The sequence below is a fragment of the Lagopus muta genome, chromosome 3, assembly GCF_023343835.1.
Source record: "Lagopus muta isolate bLagMut1 chromosome 3, bLagMut1 primary, whole genome shotgun sequence".
In the NCBI taxonomy this organism is placed as follows: Eukaryota; Metazoa; Chordata; class Aves; order Galliformes; family Phasianidae; genus Lagopus; species Lagopus muta.
In genome coordinates, this window is record NC_064435.1 from 74,426,940 (window position 1) to 74,446,025 (window position 19,086).

The 19,086-nt window shown below is 34.6% G+C and overlaps 1 protein-coding gene across 9 annotated transcripts in view; it reads right to left on the reverse strand.

Annotated features, from left to right (window-relative positions):
- The window catches only part of CDH12 (cadherin 12), a 511,787-nt gene that overhangs the window by 218,345 nt on the left and 274,356 nt on the right, over positions 1–19,086 (reverse strand). The window contains exon 1 of one of the 9 annotated variants that reach the window (XM_048939402.1): positions 11,812–11,891. The exons of the other annotated variants lie outside the window; for them this stretch is intronic. The gene's annotated coding sequence lies outside the window, so the exon portion shown is untranslated. Of the gene's footprint in view, positions 1–11,811; positions 11,892–19,086 lie in introns of those variants that run through there. 9 annotated transcript variants of the gene reach the window in all.

The following is a 19,086-nucleotide window of genomic DNA, read 5'->3' on the forward strand; positions in this document are numbered from 1 at the left end:
TCTATGATTTTAATCCAAATCCCCCAAATTACTTCAGGAAGACATTTATGTACTGCTGTACAGCACCACATTCTTATTTTATTAAAAGTAAGAGATAGAAAATTACCTGAAATTTTGGTCAGTGACTGGGGATGTGAGAAAAATGAGCTAAAACCATGAATGGATTATCTGATTGACCCGAGTCCAAAAACTGCACTGCAACACAGCTTACAGTAACTTGAGGATTAGTTTTGGATTAGTGTAGAATCTTAACAAGTTTACTATGCATGTCTACTCAAATTAAAAATCTCCAAATGATTTAACAAAATAGTTAAAGGACTACATGCTCCTCGAAGATTGAAAACAACCTGAAAATACTAACGCCTGTACAAGATAAACCATTTTCTTGTATATTTGGTACAAGTAGAAACCACATTGCACCTCTTTGAGAAGTTTTGTTCTCTGCTCCAGAAACTGTTCTGTTACAAAAATTGATAGGGTAAATGTTTGTTTTGGTTGCACTTTATGATGTAGTTACAATAGTTACATCTAAGACATTTATGGACACTTTTAATATAATACCGTATTGTGTTGACCATTGATGAAAGAAGCAAAATGATGAACATTCTTGAATGTACTTGTATAATCATAACTTCCTCACTACATTGATATCCCTGATTAGAATGAAGAGACATTAATAGTGCAAGAAAAGAACACTTAGATTTCAACCAGTACAGAAACACACGTGCTGCAAAGTCCAGTGTGGGGATCTCCCACTCTTGCACTCTCTCCTTGCCTTCCTCAGACTACTTTCTTGTCTAAGGATAGCCTAAGAATGAAAAATAGTTACATATAAAAGAGATGCACCTATTGTGTATCTTGAAAAATTATCTGCTTCCCAAGTCATCTGCTTCCCTAACAACATGGAAGCAAGAGATTATCCCAGAAAAGAAATAATTAAAATACATATTTTAAAAAACATATATTTCATTGCTTCACCCTTTTGGTAGCTGTCGGCAGCAAGAATAGCTGTTAGCCTTCTCTGCTTGAGACTAGTCAACCCAAATTCACTCAGTCTTCCCTCCTGCATTATGTGCTCCCACTCCCTTATTATATTGGTGGCCCTTCACTGAACTACCAACCCATATGACCACATCTACCTTGCATTGGGAGCCTACAACTATATGCAGTGTTCCTGATGTTTTCCTATCCTTTTCAGACAGAGACAAGGATCAGTTCCCTTGACTTGCCAGTTCTTTCTAATGCAGCCCAGGAATCTGAGGACTATACTTGCCCTAAAGGCATATTGCTGGACAAGATTCCATTTGTTGTCTACCAGGATTCTAGCTCCTTTCTACAACACAGCCTTCCGGTGAGTCAGCACCCAGTACACTGTGCTGCACAGGGTTATTTCTCTCCAAGTGCAGGACCTTGCACTTGACTTAGGCATGTTCCCATTCAGTTCTTTGGGTTCACAGCAATAAAAGAAACTTAATGCCAGGCTGAGTCAGGCTGAGGTATGTGGATGATGGGGAATTTCCACCCCAGAGGAATTTAATGTCTAAAACAAAGATTGAGATTTTATTTGCATGTCTCCAGAAATATATTTGGAAGCTACTGAGCAAGGGAGGATCTTGGAAGTACTCATTATAGAAACTTAATTACTGTTAATAGGAAGTAAGTTTTTTTCAAACAGTAGTTACTATTATTTATTTTACCTGAGAATTAGATGGTGCTGTGTACTTCAATGCTTTAAGTTATACTGTAAGCTAAAAGTGGTTATCAAGGTATGGCACATGGTTCTTAAATATTGGAACCTAGAAAACTAGCTTTGCATACCAGCTTGTCTTTAATTAATATTCATTAATATTATGTGAATATTGTTAATGCCAATATTTTCAAGTATTTGAGGTTATTATAGGCTAGGGAAGAAAGCGTCAGCTTTATTTTTCCAGTTGTCTTTATGTTAGCATTGGCTTTAGCTTTGTATTCTTCAACAAGGAAAGAGTAAGTAATTATTTTGGATGTCATCTTTTATTGCTTAATTAAAAGCTATACAAATGTAATAAAGTAAACTCTCTCTATCACACTGACATTTCCAGAGTAGCACATTTGCAATCAACCAAAAGCATATTTGTCCAATGTCATTAGTGATATAAAAGATACCAATTATTTATGAGGAATATTAATAATTAAATATTAATTTGTTGAAGAAAACACAGTATTAATAATAAATAGTAATAATCTCCATGGCCATGATACCAGGATGACATTTCTCTAATTTGGTTTAGAAAGTAATTAAATACAGGCTTATAATCAGAACAAAGAACACTACTGCCTTGTAAACAGTGGTAAAATACTTGTTTCAGAACAACTAAATAAGAAAATGAAAAAGTGTTGTAATAATGGATTAATTTACTATGCAGTATCACTGAACAGATGTGAACTCTAAAAGTGCCATGTTTTCAGAGAAAAAAAATTATGTATTAAGATAAGAAACATGAAGTCTAAATGTCAACAACAAAACCTGAAAACAAAAATAAGTGTCTGTACTTCGTATCATTTATTTTCTAATTAAGGAAAACCATGCATGAGATTAAAGATAAATCCATATGGATCACTGTAAGAGCCTTCTTCAATACCGAGCAACAAAGGAAAACAACATAATGGCTAGGACTGGACAGAAAAAAGTCCTTTATCTGCATATAATTATGGATCTAACACAACAGATTCATTGGCAATGTCAGCAAGAACTGACAATGTCTAAAAGTATGTGCTATTTTTCTTCAACAGGTTTTTTCCAACATCTCCAAATAGGTAGAACAATGCAAGTTGCCCTTATAAATAGCCATGCTGTTTTTCAAATATTTGGGGATTTCCTATTATTTATGTCTAGATTTACCCGAACTTTTAATCCTTAATATCCAAAGTTCTCAGTCATTAAAATATCTTGTTTTTGTGTGCACAAAAAAATCTTCCATTTTTTCTAACCTGCTTTTTCAAATATACAGGGAGTCCATAATGCTTCATTCTATACCAGTAATGTTCAGAACGAAACATATTTCCAAACATTTGGTTTTATATACATTAGTAATGTTTTAGTGCAGCCCCATACCACAAAGCTCAAGAGTATCACATTTGTAAAACATCAGATGCAAATATTCATGTTATAGAACTTTTGAACGGTTTTATCCTTGACAGCAAGCAGGCTGGGAACGATTAAATCTCACACAGAGACTTACTAACAGTAAGTTAGTCTTATTGAGGTCAAATACTGGTAAAAGTACAGCAGGTCACAATGAGCTAACTGCAAGTTAGCCACGCAAACACATTCTTCACAATATCACACTCAGTAATCGGCAAGTCTGAGACCAAAATAAACAATGCAGAATTCATCCTTTACGTTCCAACAAAGAAAAAGTTAAAAAGAGAGCACACGCTATTATTTGTTTCACAGCAGCCTCAAAGAATGCCCCAGAGGAGATCATTTCATTTGTGGACTAACATATGGAGGGCCAGACATCGCACACATTTCTTAAAGAGAATATCGTTATTCGTGCAGCTGAGAGGAAAAAAATGACAATGAAGCCATTAAATCCCATCTTAACATTTCCAAAATTGACTTCTGAAGCCATAATCACGTTCACATCCACAGCTTATTGAAATTACTTATGAATAGAAAGTCCTGAGTATGTGAAAAATACACTGATTTTATATGTATACCTGTATATATGTAATAAAAACGTGAAACTTATTAATAACTTGTTGATTAAATATTGCATTTTTGTGATATACATATGTATACAAAGAAGGAATTACTCATAAGAAAATGTAGTACCCAATATGCTGAAGAAATCAAAGCATTCAGTTGTCAGAAGGTCTGCTTTCGTGCAAATTCATAGATTTCCACAACTTAAAAGTCCTCTAGTAAGTAACATTGCAACACTCCTGCAACATTAAAACTGCATAAATCTCTCATGAATTTTTATTTCAATGAGTTTGCACCACTACAATTAATAACTAATCATGATTAAGTCTAGTCATCTAGGCTACCAATGACAGCATTATTAAATAAGAACATCTGGAGGTTTTTGTCTACCTAAACAGAGAAACTTCTCTGAAAATCAGATTTATTGTTCCTAGCTAGCGTGTAGCTCTTCTTCAAATATAGAAGAACCATAGACAATTAGCTGAGATCACGTGCTAAAATTTTAAGCAGTTATCAGGTGAGGAAAATCCCACCATTGCTCACTACAACCTTCCTTTAGTGTTAATGTATAGAAAACAAACAAACAAAGCACGCACCTTGTTCTCTGAAAAGGCATATTCAGGTCAAGTGTTTTGTCTCTTCATCTGTCAGGCTCCTACAGCAACATTTTCAAGCTTACCAGGCAGACATATCTGCAATCTTTTGAACTAACTTTATATCACGTTGCTTTACTATGGTAATGATCAGGTAGTACACCTGCAGTCCACATGGATTTCAGCTAACTTAAAGAGTACCTGGTAAATTTTAAAGTCTAAAGCATAGGTATTATGCTTTAAGATCCTAAACATATCTTGTAAAAGATACGACATACTGCTGACATACAGAAAGCACACATTCTGGTTACACAAATGCAAGTCTTTAACTGATGTGAACTTCAGCATTACATTCCCTAACTTAATACTATTTTTGTGTATCTATGGCCAAACATTTACATAAATGGTCTCCTACTACTATTTACTCTTTTAAAAATGCATTTGTTTTTATCAAAGCAGTCTTAACCAGATTTTGATTTGCTCATAAAGGTTTTTATATGACACATGCGGAGTGAAGGAACAGAACATGAGGAATAAATCTGTGTGCATTCACTTTTATTTATGATGCATGATATTTTACTTCTGATTTAAATCTTTTCACAATTACACTTTCTCTACAGGGTGCATTTTCAATATGAGATATTAGCCACTCTGACTTTACTATTTAACCTTTAACTTGCCATGAAGCCCCACTACATCTAAGGAAAACTTAAAGGTAGGACTGATGTTTGTGGGAATGAAACAAAAAAAAGCATGGGTGAGTTGCTCTGTTCCTCAACAAAAACAGGTTTATGCTACAATTCCACTAAAGGATAAAACTTCATTTCATGAGTGGCAGAATGGAGAGAAAAGCTGGGAGAGATAGCTATAGTGATTTCACTGCAAAAGGGTCATGTGAGTCAGGTGTAGATGTGTGATAGCTGTTTCTGTAAACAATATAAGAATTCTGCAAATGTCTTATCCTCATTTTGGTGTATAAGCAACTATTACCGTTTTTCATAAAGCAACAAGCAATGCAATAAGCAATTTCCTTCCACTATCGTGGTGGTTGCATATTTCACTTCCACAGAAACTGTAGGCGAGTGTTGTCAGATACATGTACTCTTACTGACAAAACCAAAATCTGGCCTTTCCACTGAATGCTACATCTTTTCATGCTGAAAAATATCAGATATACTCTATCATAATAGCAGACATCCCTTAGGAAAGAACAGAGTTCTAACAAAAAGCAAATTCTTCCAACTAACTATACCATCCTTTTATCTGGGACTTGAAAAATTTCCAAATAACAATATAATCAATTTAAAAAGGTATCTTTGCTACAATGAACACAAACGTGGCGATTTTACTTTTTTTTTTTTTTTTTTATAAAGAAAAAATGGTCAAAGTTTAGCTGGTTATTTCATTTTTAATTAAGCTTAATACAAATTCAAAACAGTTTTTAGCTAGATTTTAGATTTTACCGATTTACATCTGCATTTTCTTGAAATAACTGAAGCAATTTTTTATTACAAAGACACAGATAGCTAAAGTCCCATTTATTTAAATAAGGTCAGAATTTCAGCTTTTGATGCTTATGTTATTTCATCTTTGTACATCTTTCTTCATAAGTGCTAGGCATAAGGCAAATTATGTCAGTGGAATAAAGCGTAGATGGAATTGACATTAACATTGTTTGCTGTTGTTTACCCTAAAATACAGCATGGTTATGTGAAAATAGAAACATTATAATGAGAAGAGACTGTGGAGCTACATGAATTCATTCTCATAATAGTGACTGTAATATTAATGGGACTGTGCAAACACAACCTATCTTGTTGCAACTTGAGAAATTAAATAGTATGGCCACTCCCAGTTGCAATTCGCTTTTTCTTTCTACTGTATTAAGTAAATTCATACATTTTGTAAACTAAAAAAAAAAAAAAAAAAGGCAACATCTCATACTGATCACTTCTTATCTCCCTGTCACTATATAATTTGTGAATTAACAGATATGTAATAAAACCTCTGTAAAACCTAAAAACTCTGTAAAACCAGCTCCTGATTTTTGTTTTCCACAGATATGAAGGACAAGAAAAATCAACAGGAGTAGTCAGTGTAGATTCAACAATAAGAAGTATGTTTGACCAATTTGTTAAATGCCTACAATTGAACAACTGGGTTGGCATATGAGAAAACTATAGTGGATTTCATCCAACTTGACTTCATGTATCCCATAAGATCCTCAGAGAGAAGCTGATCAAGCATTGCTGAATGAATGTGATGAATTGAGCACTGCTTAAATAGCTGGACCCATAGAATGGTGATCAGCAACAGAATCTAGTTGGACAGTGTTGTACCTCAGAAGTCAACACTGTATATAAATCTGTTCACCACTGTCAAACATGACCAAATAAACTATTATTTATGTATCCATGAAACAGGGATATCTTATAGGGTTTAAATAATGCCAGATTAAAGTATGAGGCTCTGGATGAAGATTAAGCTAAATTTGAAGATGCTTTCCGCTGCAAACCCAGGAACAGAATATGATTTACATCAGTCAGTACTCTGACTTTCTGTAGCAGCAAGAAATGACAACATGACATTTTTAGTAACACTGCAAAAGTGGCAAACGTATTCAAATAAAAGGGAGGCTTTAGGTCTTGAGGCGGAATCATAAATAAAACAAGGACAAGATGCTGTTTGATCACATTCAGTGTACTTCAAAACCATTATTTCTCAAAGCAAATAAGATGTCTGTGTCAGTCTCCTGCAGTTTTACTGCAGTGGGTTCTTTGTTATTTGATGTTTAAAATAATTGTAGGACTGTAACTAAATCCCAGATAATGTATGTTGACCCTACAAAATCTATCCATACATAACACGAAGATATTTGATTTGATTCAGTCTTCATTTGCTACAACCCTCAATTTCTGAGATAATCATCCTCAGTTTTTCCCCCCGTTGTTAAGAGTAATTCAAGGGGCAGAGAAAGAGAGAATCTAGCCAAGCTGAGTAATTCTTCAGTAGCTCTGTAGTTGCGTCACTGTCAGCAACCCAGCCAGCAATTTCAGTGCTAGCTTCTGGGTTTTTTTATGGTCAAGAGGTGTATTAATAATCTTTGAGCAGAAAATGTACTATTACTCAGGTTTCACAGCATATGAACGCACTCATTACCATATATGTATCTCTTCTTGGTGGCCTTAGGAGCAAGTAGAATCTTTCCCTTATTAGGCCCAATTTTGTCTTACATTTAACTCTATTGGAATCAACTGACTTGATGCTGCTCCTAGAATTACCATTGCAGTTGTTTTTAACCTGGCATCTTCAAATTAATTCTACAGGAGGGAACAGGTAAGCATCTATGATATTAAACATTAAGCTGGGGGTCCACAGATGTTCCCCACAGGGAAGTTTTCTGGTACTCTCTTCCTACCTCTGTATTAAGTAGAAACCTATAATTTAAAAATATAGTAAGCAATTGAAACTAATTTGAGTGTTTCTGCAGCCCAAAGGATATACCTGTGTTACTAAGCTAAATGGTTTCAAGTGAGCACTGCAATCTATCATTCATACTGCTAAATCATCAGAATAGTTTCTGGCATGTTTGTGGACTTGGTGTTTTCTCGGAAGCATCCAAATGCATGTCTTAGGTGGTAGCAAAGGGAACAATTTGCAGGAGACAATCTTGCTTTTGAACCTAAGAAAGTTTACTTACATATGTGAGCTGCTCTCCGATTTTTAGCCTCAGTACCACAAAATGGCCCTCGTGAGCGTGTTTCACTTCTTGATATGGATAAAGTGACAATGATTTGTATGGAAGACTACTAATAATTTCCCATCAAGCTATCATGAAGAATGCATCACCCACATTATATCAATTTTTGAGAACATCTAAAAACACTTTTTCCTCACATGGCTGCCAGGCATACACCTAAAGGACATCAGTAACATATCTAGAAGTGATACTGAAGTATCACTAACAAAGACAGATAAATACAATCAAAAGAAATTCTTAGCAATTCTGAATAAGTGAACAATCATAATTAGATACTGATGATGTGACATCATGATTGAAAAATTTATCTTCGTGGTAAATAGCAGATTTGCATACTGCTTAGAAGAAAGACAACAAACAGAAGCCTGACATTTACAACACAAAGGAGAAGTAAATGGTTTCTAAGCTTCAGATCATACCTCTTGCATGCTTTCTCAGATTGCTGAAAAGCTTTTTCTATTGTTCAAGGCACTTTTTGTATTAATTATCACCAGCTTTGACTGGTCTTTCTGGAAGTAGAGTATCTCAAAATACAATGGTTTGGAGATATTTGACCTTCATAGAAACAAGTACAGAGATATCATTTAGTCTTAAATTCACTTCCCAGAATAAATCACTTCCACAGTGGAAACAATAGGTTTTTTATTTTTTTTCCCCTCTTCCCCCCCCCCCCCCCCCCCACATTATTAAAAAAAATAATCTATTTTATAGATGGTAGAACCTGTTTCTGTTAGTCATTTAAGAGGAAAAAAAAAAAAAATAACATCAATTATCTCTTTGATCATTATTGCGACTGTTGTTTATCTTGAAATTTTCAAAGAAGGTTACCTTCTTGCCAACTGCAACTAACACTGTTTTCCATGCCATTAGCCAAAGAAGATGTCGTGTCTCTCAAAGAAGCAGAAAAACAAACCAACCTTGCACCTATTTAGTGTTTTAATATGGTATACAACGTTAAGGAATATTATAAAACATTTTCAGGTAAGCAAGAGCCAGATCCAACTCTTATTAACTTAGATCAGAAAACTCCCATTGGTAGCAATTGATTTTGGATTAGACCCAGAACAAGTTCAGAATGCAATAAAGTATCAAGAGCCAACCTGTACTCACTGCTATTTCCTAACTACTTCAAGATGGAAAACAAATAGATGAATCCTTGAAAAAAATGTCTACCATGGAACATTTGATTAAATTATGGGTTTGCATAAAAAGGAGTTCAATGCCATCCAGGCATAGACCTTTCTGTAGAAAATAATTATAGTTTGTTGATTGCAGTCATGTCTTTGGTATCAGTAAAATTAATGCTTAAAAACTGAAAGTAGAACTGGTATTTGGGGAATGATTTTAAACTAAGACAGGGAGGTTTAGGTTAGATATTAGGAGGAACTTTTTCCACACAGAGGGTGGTGACGCACTGGAACAACTTGCCCAAGGAGGTTGAATCCCTGAAGGCATTCAAAGCCAGGTTGGATGTGGATCTGGGCAGCCTGGTCTGTACGCAGCAGAGGGGTTGAAGCTGGATGAACATCATGGTCCTTTTCAATCCAGGCCATTCTATGATTCTATGACTCTATATTTTCCATGAACTATGGTGAAAACATTTCAATACCAAACAATTCAAGGAACGCATATTTGCTCTAGAAATTACTTGGGCTTTCAATATTGATTACTTTCACAACAGTATTCTTAAATGTTACAGTAATAGAAACACAGCTGTTAAAGTTACACAAAACTCAATTTCTTTTGCATAGGAAATCTGACATCTGAATATGGATCATTTCTCTCAAAACAGAGAGAAATTAACATTTCCATGTGGCGAAATATTTTTAAAAACAATATTTAACAAACAATAATATCCTGGAGTCCCTAAAATTGAAAAAAAAAAAAAAAATCATCTTGATTCAAACCCCGAATACTTCAGGTTGATTCTCTTTATTAGTTCTTTTTTTTGGCACTATATATTTTTTCCATAAGAAATAAAGTTTTGGAGTTTAATGCCCTTACATTTTTAAAACATAACCAAGATCAAATGCCCATGAGCACACATACAGAGAGAATTGATTTAAATAATCTTGTTTAAATGAAGTACTTATCGTGAAATATTTCATTTATTTTTTTTCTTATAAAAGTTCACATTAAAATGGAAAGCAATCTATATGTTGAAAATCTTCATTGAAAAAATTTATTCCAATAAAAAATTTGATCTGCATGAAGTAAAAATTACTTGAATTCGTAATTGTTAAGCTAAATTATGCAATATACTTTTTGTGAATTAGATTTCTAGAATGAGACACTGGAAATTCAGACCTCCTACTGGCCACTTCCGATACTTCAAGTGAGCTATTTTTTCTATTTGATTCAGTATATTTGCTGCAATGAAATATTTTCTATAATTATTTAGAATTTCAGATGTAAAATAAATGTGTTACAATTGAGGTGTTTATTTATCTAGTTAGGTCTGTGTGACACATACATTTTGGTTTCTATGATGGAATTTATTAATTTTTAAATCTTATTGAATAATAGATTGTTGCTACTGAGAGCATTAAAAATATGCACATTTGCTTCAAGCAGTGTTGCTTAACATTTGACAAGATTCTTTCACTAACTGAAAAGATTGCTTTAAAAATAAAAAAAAAAAGAGAGAAAGAAAGAGAGAAAGAAAGAGAGAAAGAAAGAGAGAAAGAAAGAGAGAAAGAAAGAGAGAAAGAAAGTAGAGAAAAGAAAGAGAGAAAGAAAGAGGAGAAAGAAAGAGAAAAGAAAAGAGAGAAATGAAAAGAGAGAAAGAAAGAGAGAAAGAAAGAGAGAAAGAAAGAGAGAGAAAGAAAGAGAGAAGAGAAAAGAGAGAAAGAAAGAGAGAAAGAAAGAGAGAAAAGAAAGAGAGAAAGAAAGAGAGAAAGAAGAGAGAAAAGAAATACCAGTATGTAGTGAACTACTTATCACCCTTTGGACTCAGTGTTCACAGTACGATCCTCTCTATCAGTCTACAAGTAGCATATCTAAGTGCAATCTGCTTCTTTGACTCATGGCTGTGCTTTGAACAACTGACTCCCTTTTTAGGTTCACTGCCTCCCAAAATAGTCTATTTTCTCTGGGAAAACACTATAAACAGCTTGTTGATTACTTTCATGAAATTCATAAGGACATTACTCTAACAGTTTACCAAAAAAAAAAATAAAATAAATAAAATAAAATAAAAGCAACACCACAACTCCTTGCATGCTCTTTGGGAAATATCTATGAAGTAGTACTTTCACAACAGTTTTATTTCAAATCACAACATCCCCATAGCACCAGACAAATAGGTCCATAACAATTTCTGAAATCCTTTCTTTGATATTATACCTCTCTCAACTGATAAACTAGTTTTTCAAAATACAGAAAAATAAAAAACAGAATTCGATAAAATAAGAGCTTTATTCTGCTTCATGCAAACTAAATCTCAAAGGCCAGTTTCACAATTTTTCTTGTAACATAGTTTTCAATTGTACAAATCTACAGAATCAGTTACTACACAGAACATGAAATAATACAGTTACAGAAATTATACATAAATATTAAAAAAAAAATAAAAATGGAGCAGCTACAGTAAAAGAAATGAAGAAGAATATTTCCAGTCTATGCAAAGGGGCACCCCAGTCAAAAAAAGACTCCTGTACAATTAGCAAATGTGCAGTTACAAAAGTGGCGTGGTTAGGATGATATTTTACAGGTTTATAGTTAGGAAGATTAACATGGTGGAAATAGACAACCAAAAATGAAATGCTCACCTGCGTCTTAGGCTCACAGTAGAAAACTCTAAAAGGAGGGATCTTCAGAAAGAGATCCTCCCCAGTGGCAGCCAGCCCTGAAATGTGGTTTAGGAGAGATGGAGCCAGGCTCCACCCTTTTCAGTAACACAGCTGAATTGCCTTCACCTGTGTTCCCACAGCTGACTCAGTCCTTGCCTCAGGTGATCAATCAGTGGTTCAGGCCATGACTCAATAGTTCCCATACAGCTCCTAACCAAAAAGCGTTCCAGAAGTCTTGTTAATTCGTGTGTACAATGTTTGATTTGAAGCAAAACACAGAGGTTCCTTGAGGTGTTGTGAACTCATGAGGACTCTGCTAATTCCAAATCCTACCTACTATGGATTGCTCAAACACATTCTGGTCTGACAGGAAAAATAAAAGCAAAACTAAGAAACTAAGTAGGGAAAATACAGATAAGATTGCTTCTGACAGATGTTTCATATCCTCCTACACTTGATAAGACTCACAATAAATGAAAATGCAGACAGTCGCTCATAATCTGTACGTGCACTACTCCAGATAGAAGACAGACATTTCTGTCTATCACAGACGTTAACAGACATATGATTCAGGAAAGAACTGAGTTACATATTTCTTCTCTTGTTCTGGATGCAATGAACCATACAGAATTCCTGAATTAAACATTTTTCAATCAAAAATCTTAAAAATCCCTGTACATTAATACCTTGAAAGTAATCTTTACAAACATAGACCTAAAAATATCATAAAAAGGTAGAGAGTAATAATTTGGGGTTACCAACTAAAGCCCTTACGTGACTGCTTTCCAGAGGCAGAGTTATGATCTGGATTTTAGTGCTCCCAAAATTAGAAAAGGCAGGAAACCATAAACAGTGAATCTTTAAAAACATCCATGTATAGCTACACTTCCCTTTGGGATTCAATTACAGGTCCAAGCATCACACTGAAAACAAATTTGTAATATATAACTTATAAATAATAAGAAGAGAATTATTGCATTTTACCCCAGATGTTAGTCAGTCTGAATTATGAAATTATTATAACGAAAATTGTGAGATCATGTTAACCTCATTGAAATAGTATTTTATTTTTTCTGCTATTTTAAACTCAAAGATATGTCAAATTGTTCATTCAAAATCTTACCCATCATCCCTCTGAAACAAACTTACTGTAGTATAAGGAATGTATTACAAGAATATTAGTACAGAGAAATGAAAGCATCAGCACTATGATCAAGTGGATTCTACAGGATGTAGAATTGTCTTTGATAGTTCAGAGCATCTTAAAAAGGATTCAATGGAAAAGACACATTAGGTTAACAGAGTTATGGAAAATCAGAGGATAAAAGCAAACCCCTATATAAATACAGCAGATCCTTTTGCTATCATACGCTGAAATGTATTTGCAGAGTCTGGAGCACGAAGTATATGTCTCTGCACTCAAGCAATGAGAAGATAATGTGCAAGTCTAAGGTCTACCAGTCCTTGAACAATCTCAGTTTTAGGCATGCAGCCCTAAAACAGGATTCATTCTTGCACATTTGCTATGAAAAAAATAAAATCATCAAATGAAAACTACTTCAAAACTCAAAACAGATAAATAAGTAGATAAATATTCAATCTAAATCTGAACAGTGAACTGAGATATTTAAGGACAATTCTTGCCATGCACATAAGGTAATCAGCTGTAGTGGATTTTTTTTTAGGTTTTCTTTTTTTCTTTTTTCGGATTAACTTCTGATAACAGAAGAAATTAATTCATATATCCCGTGCAAATATCTGTTTCCCTTCATGGTCTTTTAGCATATTCACCATAGAGCAGAGGTCAGCACCGCCCCTTTTGCTCCTCTCACTGTGTCACAGTGTCTCAGCTGTGTGTCACCTCCCCTCAGCCTTCTCTGCTCCCAGTTGAGCAAACCCAGGGGGCTCAGCTGCTTCTCATATAACTCATACAACAGTCATAGTCCTTTGGACACTCCCTATAGTTTTTTATCCTTCCCACATAGCATCCAAAGAACACATGGTGTGAGGTGATGTGACACAGCACAGAGCGGGAAAACCCCTCTTACCTCCCAGCTGGCAGAGTTGGCCCAATGCACCCCAGGGTACTGCTAGCCCTTTGGTCTGCCAGGGCATACTGACTTAAATGCAACTCGGCTTCATCCAGAACATCCACATTCCATTCCATGTATGTAGATTAAGATTCACCCCATTCCAGGTGCAGAATCCAGCATTTGCCCTTGCTAAACTTCATATGGCTGGTCATTGCCCAGCCCTCTAATTTGTCAAGATCTCTCCATAAGATTTCTCTTCTCTAGACAGTCAATAGGACATGCAACATCATTGCTCCAGTTTACTTTTTACAGAAAGTAACATTGCCATTAATTACAGTAATCTGTGTAATGCCTTAGTCAGTCTCTGTATATGTCACGGAAAACAATATATAAAATAACAACCAGATAGACTAAATCAAATGCCGCTGATCCTGGTTAAGTGGTTACCATCTCCCTTTTTGGTATACGTATTTCAAGTTCTATTCTTTTTCCAGAGTATTCTCCATCTTGCTTCATGTTCCAACTGAAGGAACAGGCATTGTTTAGTCTGGAGAAGAAGAGGCTGAGGGGAAACCTCATTACTCTCTATAGTTACCTGAAAGGAGGTAACAGCAAGTGATTTTGGTCTCTTTTCTAGGTGAAAAGTTGCACTAGCGGGGGTTTAGATTGTATGTTCGGAAGAACTTATGCACAGAGCGGGCAGTTAGACATTTCAAGGCTTGCTAAGGCAGGTGGTGAGGCTGCCATTCCTGGAAGTGTTTTAAAGATGTGCTGCTGTGGCAATAAAGGAAGTAGTTTTGTGACTGGACATAAGAGGTCAGATTAATGGCTGGACTTGATGATCTTAAATGTCTTTTCCTAGATGATTCTATGATTCTGTCAGTACGAAATTAAAGCCAAACCCTGATGGATCTTTTGTGCAAAGTGCAATGTGAATATATGCAAACACTTCAGATTTTAGTGAGCGAAGTAAATGGAGTTTATTCAATACTATCATTAAAAAATAATTATCGTCAATTAATTTTCTGAATAGAACTGCTCCTTAGAATACTAAGAGAATTTCAAAGCACTTTTTCTTTCTTTTGATTAATCAAAAAAGATATATTACTGAGATAAAAATGCATCTTTGAGAAATTTGTACATGGCTTCTGGCTTAAATGGAAAACTGTATTCTTTTATATGATACCAATTGAAACAGCAGATTTAAGTTTATACATTAATATAGTTAGTATATTTTTACCTGCAAATCCCTAACATGTGTCTCAAGATTAAATAAAATACACTGTTTTGCAATTTTATACATGCTGCTGAATATAATATGCTCCTCTCTGCACCTTTTTAAACAGAATCACAGAATCACAGAATCACAAGGTTGGAAACGACCTGCAAGATCATCCAGTCCAACCACCCTCCCATTTCTATCAGTCTATCATTCCTATCACCCTCCCATTCCTAACAGGAATATAGCCAGAGGAACTAATTGTCCTCTAGGCCTTTCAAATAGGGCTGTTTGTGTGCATGACTTACTTTGAAGGGAAATTTTTTTTCTGCACATTCATGTTGATTGGTTAGATAGTGAAATGGTAGAAAAAAAAATGAGTTGAGGAGCACAACATTGTGATGCGTAAATGGAATTTATTTCACTGGGGAAATGGGTAGCAGCAATTACTCACATGTCAGTCTTGTAAGATAGACTGCATTATTTGTACACTCCAAACAATATTTATCTCACTACTATATTTAAAAGCCTAGTTTAATTGTTCTTTTTTAATACTTCTTGTTTCATTTCAGCTGCATACACCTAGTAGATACATATAAAATGCAATTCATTGCATTGCCAGTCAGGCTCCTACAACCAGAAATATCAAATCTAAACTACTTATGAACCATGAGTTCTTTTGTAACAATACATAAACATCCTATAATCCACTCTAGCAACTGATAGAAAGTGTTTCACATTAAGCTGAAATGTCAAACTGTTACTAAATTGGGCCTTAGAAATCTATTAAGACATGCTTTGAATGATGTAGCAAAATTAGTTTATTTTATATTTTCCAATCCTTTTTATGTTTCTGTTCAAAAACAATATCATAACAATATCATGTTTATTACTTGTTTCCAAACAGGACCAATTTTATACATTTCCTATTAAGTTAGCTACTAGAATCTGTGCTTTATCTGTGCTAATTTCATACTACTTTTACTTCCTCCATTCTCTGAGAATTGCATGCAAGTAAAATCTGCATTTCTGAGCAGTACAGTCAAGAAATGAGGAATAATCCACATTCACAAGCACAAACAAGCTATAAGAACCATTCTGATTGCCAAAAACCATTATCTCTTTTTTGAATCCTTTTCACTGGAGATTACCAAAACATTCCACAAGGTATCTACATCACATCAGTTCAAATGAGACTCATTTACCAATGAGAGATTAGGTTGAATAGTTATTAGGTCTAGCTATACATAAAACAAAATTATCCGACATTTAATTTTGAGTATTTCCTTATCAAAGTTTGCTTTCCACCCTCTGTATATATCAAATCATCAGACTTCACTCATAAAAGTCCTTCAAGGCTCAACCTCTCAGAGCAGCTGGAGAGCCACTCAAAAAAAAAAAAAAAAAACAGCCAAACAAACCAAGAGCACTGGTTAGATTCCATAAGCAGCCACTATAAACAATATTATTCTTACATCTCTTTTCCATCAGTTGTAGAAGTAGACTCATCTCCTTTCTTTCTTAAGTGTAAACAACAACAAAAAAAAAAAACAACAACAAACTGCAAATCACAGCAGGCAATTCAGTAAAATTGAACAGTAAAAAGAAAAGTGACAACGTTGTGATGAAAAAGCACTCAGAACAATTTGTACTATCTGCAGTCTTCCCTCAGATCTCTTGAACTGAGAATGTAGATTCCTACCCATCACATGCTTTAAGTATTCTCCAAAATATCTCCAAACATAACCTTTCTGTGAACAACCCAGATGACTCCTCAACTCACAGACAATAGTCTAGCCAAGCAATGTTGAATATCAGAGAAACAAAATCAGCAATTATAGATGATCTTCATCCTCTGCATAAGATCTGCCATGAACTGCCTCCCATCAACAGAGGAAATACAACATAATTCAGACAACTCTTCAGCCTTCCTTCTCAGGCAATAAAAATGTTAAAATTTGTCCTTATGGATGAAGTTATACCAGAATTGTGTTCCATACATTTGTATATAACTTTGATAATTGAACAGAAGAAAGAAGACAACAGATTTCCAAAAGCTTTCTGTAAAATTTCTTCATTATAAACATGAAGGTGGTGCTTCATTTTAAAATCATCCTCTGTATCAAAATTCTTCTTGAAGTATTAAGAATAGGAAATATTTGTGCAAGTTAAACAGGACATTTAGATGCCTTTCTAGAAAATGGAAGAAAAGGATAGAGAAAGGGAGAAAAAAGAAACAGAGACATTTTCCCCACAGACAAAGTAAGAATAAAAGGTGGTATCTGCCAAATGTCAGCTTCAGGTCCATTAATCTATTTGTATTTCATTTTCTAAATGAGCAATCCCTTAAAATCACTCTGGAATATTTTGGGATCAGTATCTCTCATTTGCCCTCACTGGAGCTGTTGATAACATTATACTAATTTAAAATTCGATGAATACAAAAATCATTCTTTTTTTTAAGAAAATAAATCATTATGTATAATAGCAATTAAAAAGAGCATCTTTCATCTAGCAAAATTGTCTTTTATTTTTTACCAAAACATTACAACCTAGATTTAATAGAAAAGTAAAAAATAAAAATAAAAATTTTGCATTGATGAAAAATACACATCCCTCAAAGAAAGAAAAAAAAAAAAAAAAAGGCAGAAAAGCTCACAAGTGGTCATTTATTTTGAGAGAGAGAGAGAGAGAGTTGATTCAGTGAAGGTTTATAAACTGCTATGGTATTTTGCAGCACGTAAAATCAAATAACTGCTTCAGAAACAGTTACAATGTTTGATAATACCTTAAAAAATGATTATACTTTAGTTTAAATTATTGATTGTGATGGATAAACAGAGTAGCAATTCACTGTAACTTGGCTAAAAACTACTGACTCCTAAGAGTCTGTACTCATTAACATCTTCATGATTTCCAGTCCAGATACTTTTTAAAAGTATAATTTACCACATGTAAAGGGAAAAATATAAGTTTCTTCACAAGATAAATTACACTTGTGCAATAATTAAACTAGATAAAATATATAGGTATATTCTCAACGTTGACAAAGAAATCCAATTTCAACATATTTCTCACATCATTTAACATATTATGACCTAAGCAGAAATTCTGGGGGCAATTTCAGAAAAATCATAGAGAGAAAGAACATTCATTAACTAAAATCTTCTAACTGAGAAGCAGTACTGCAATAAATGTCCACATTTAGAAGTACTGTTCCGCAATGAATGAAGCAACTGATCATATTTGTGGCCCTCCTTTGGACATGCTCCAACATCTCCATGTCGTTCATATGCTGGGGGCCTCAGACCTGGGCACAGTACTCCAAATAGGACCTCACAAGGGCCGAGTAGAGAGGAACAATCACCTCCCTCTCTGCTGGCCCCCTCTCTACTAGAATGCCATTGGACTTTTGAGTTCCAAGTGCACATTGCTGGATTATAGCCAGCTTTTCATCTACTAGAGCACCCAAGTCCTTCTCTACAGGACTGCTCTCAATGAGCTTTTCTCTCAGTCCATACACATATCTGAGATTGCCCCAAACCAGTTGCACTTGGCCTCCTTGAACCTCATTAAGTTGAAGTGGGCCCCATATCTGACATGTGATTACAACTCCTATTGGGAAATTCTTCTGCATCAACACAATTAGCACAGGATAACTAGACAAACAGCCACAATGGAGCTTGAGGGTTAAAGCAAATTCCTAGCTTTTTAAATTAAAGTTGTATGGTATCTACACTGAACAGGAAGAATTAGACAAGAATGGTGCAATCTGAGATGTAGCATTTGCTGTCTGCTTTGGACACTGAGCTAGAAATAAATACTCTGGAGGTACATTCCTTGTAAGACATATGGAGATGAAAGAAGGCATCTTGATACATTCTGAATTGGAAGTTAAGCTTTCCTTTTGACTCAAATGGAAACAAATTATTTTAATTCCATTTTCCTCAATGCAACAGTATATCAAGCCATTTTTCAAATCTATTTCTTGACTTCATACTC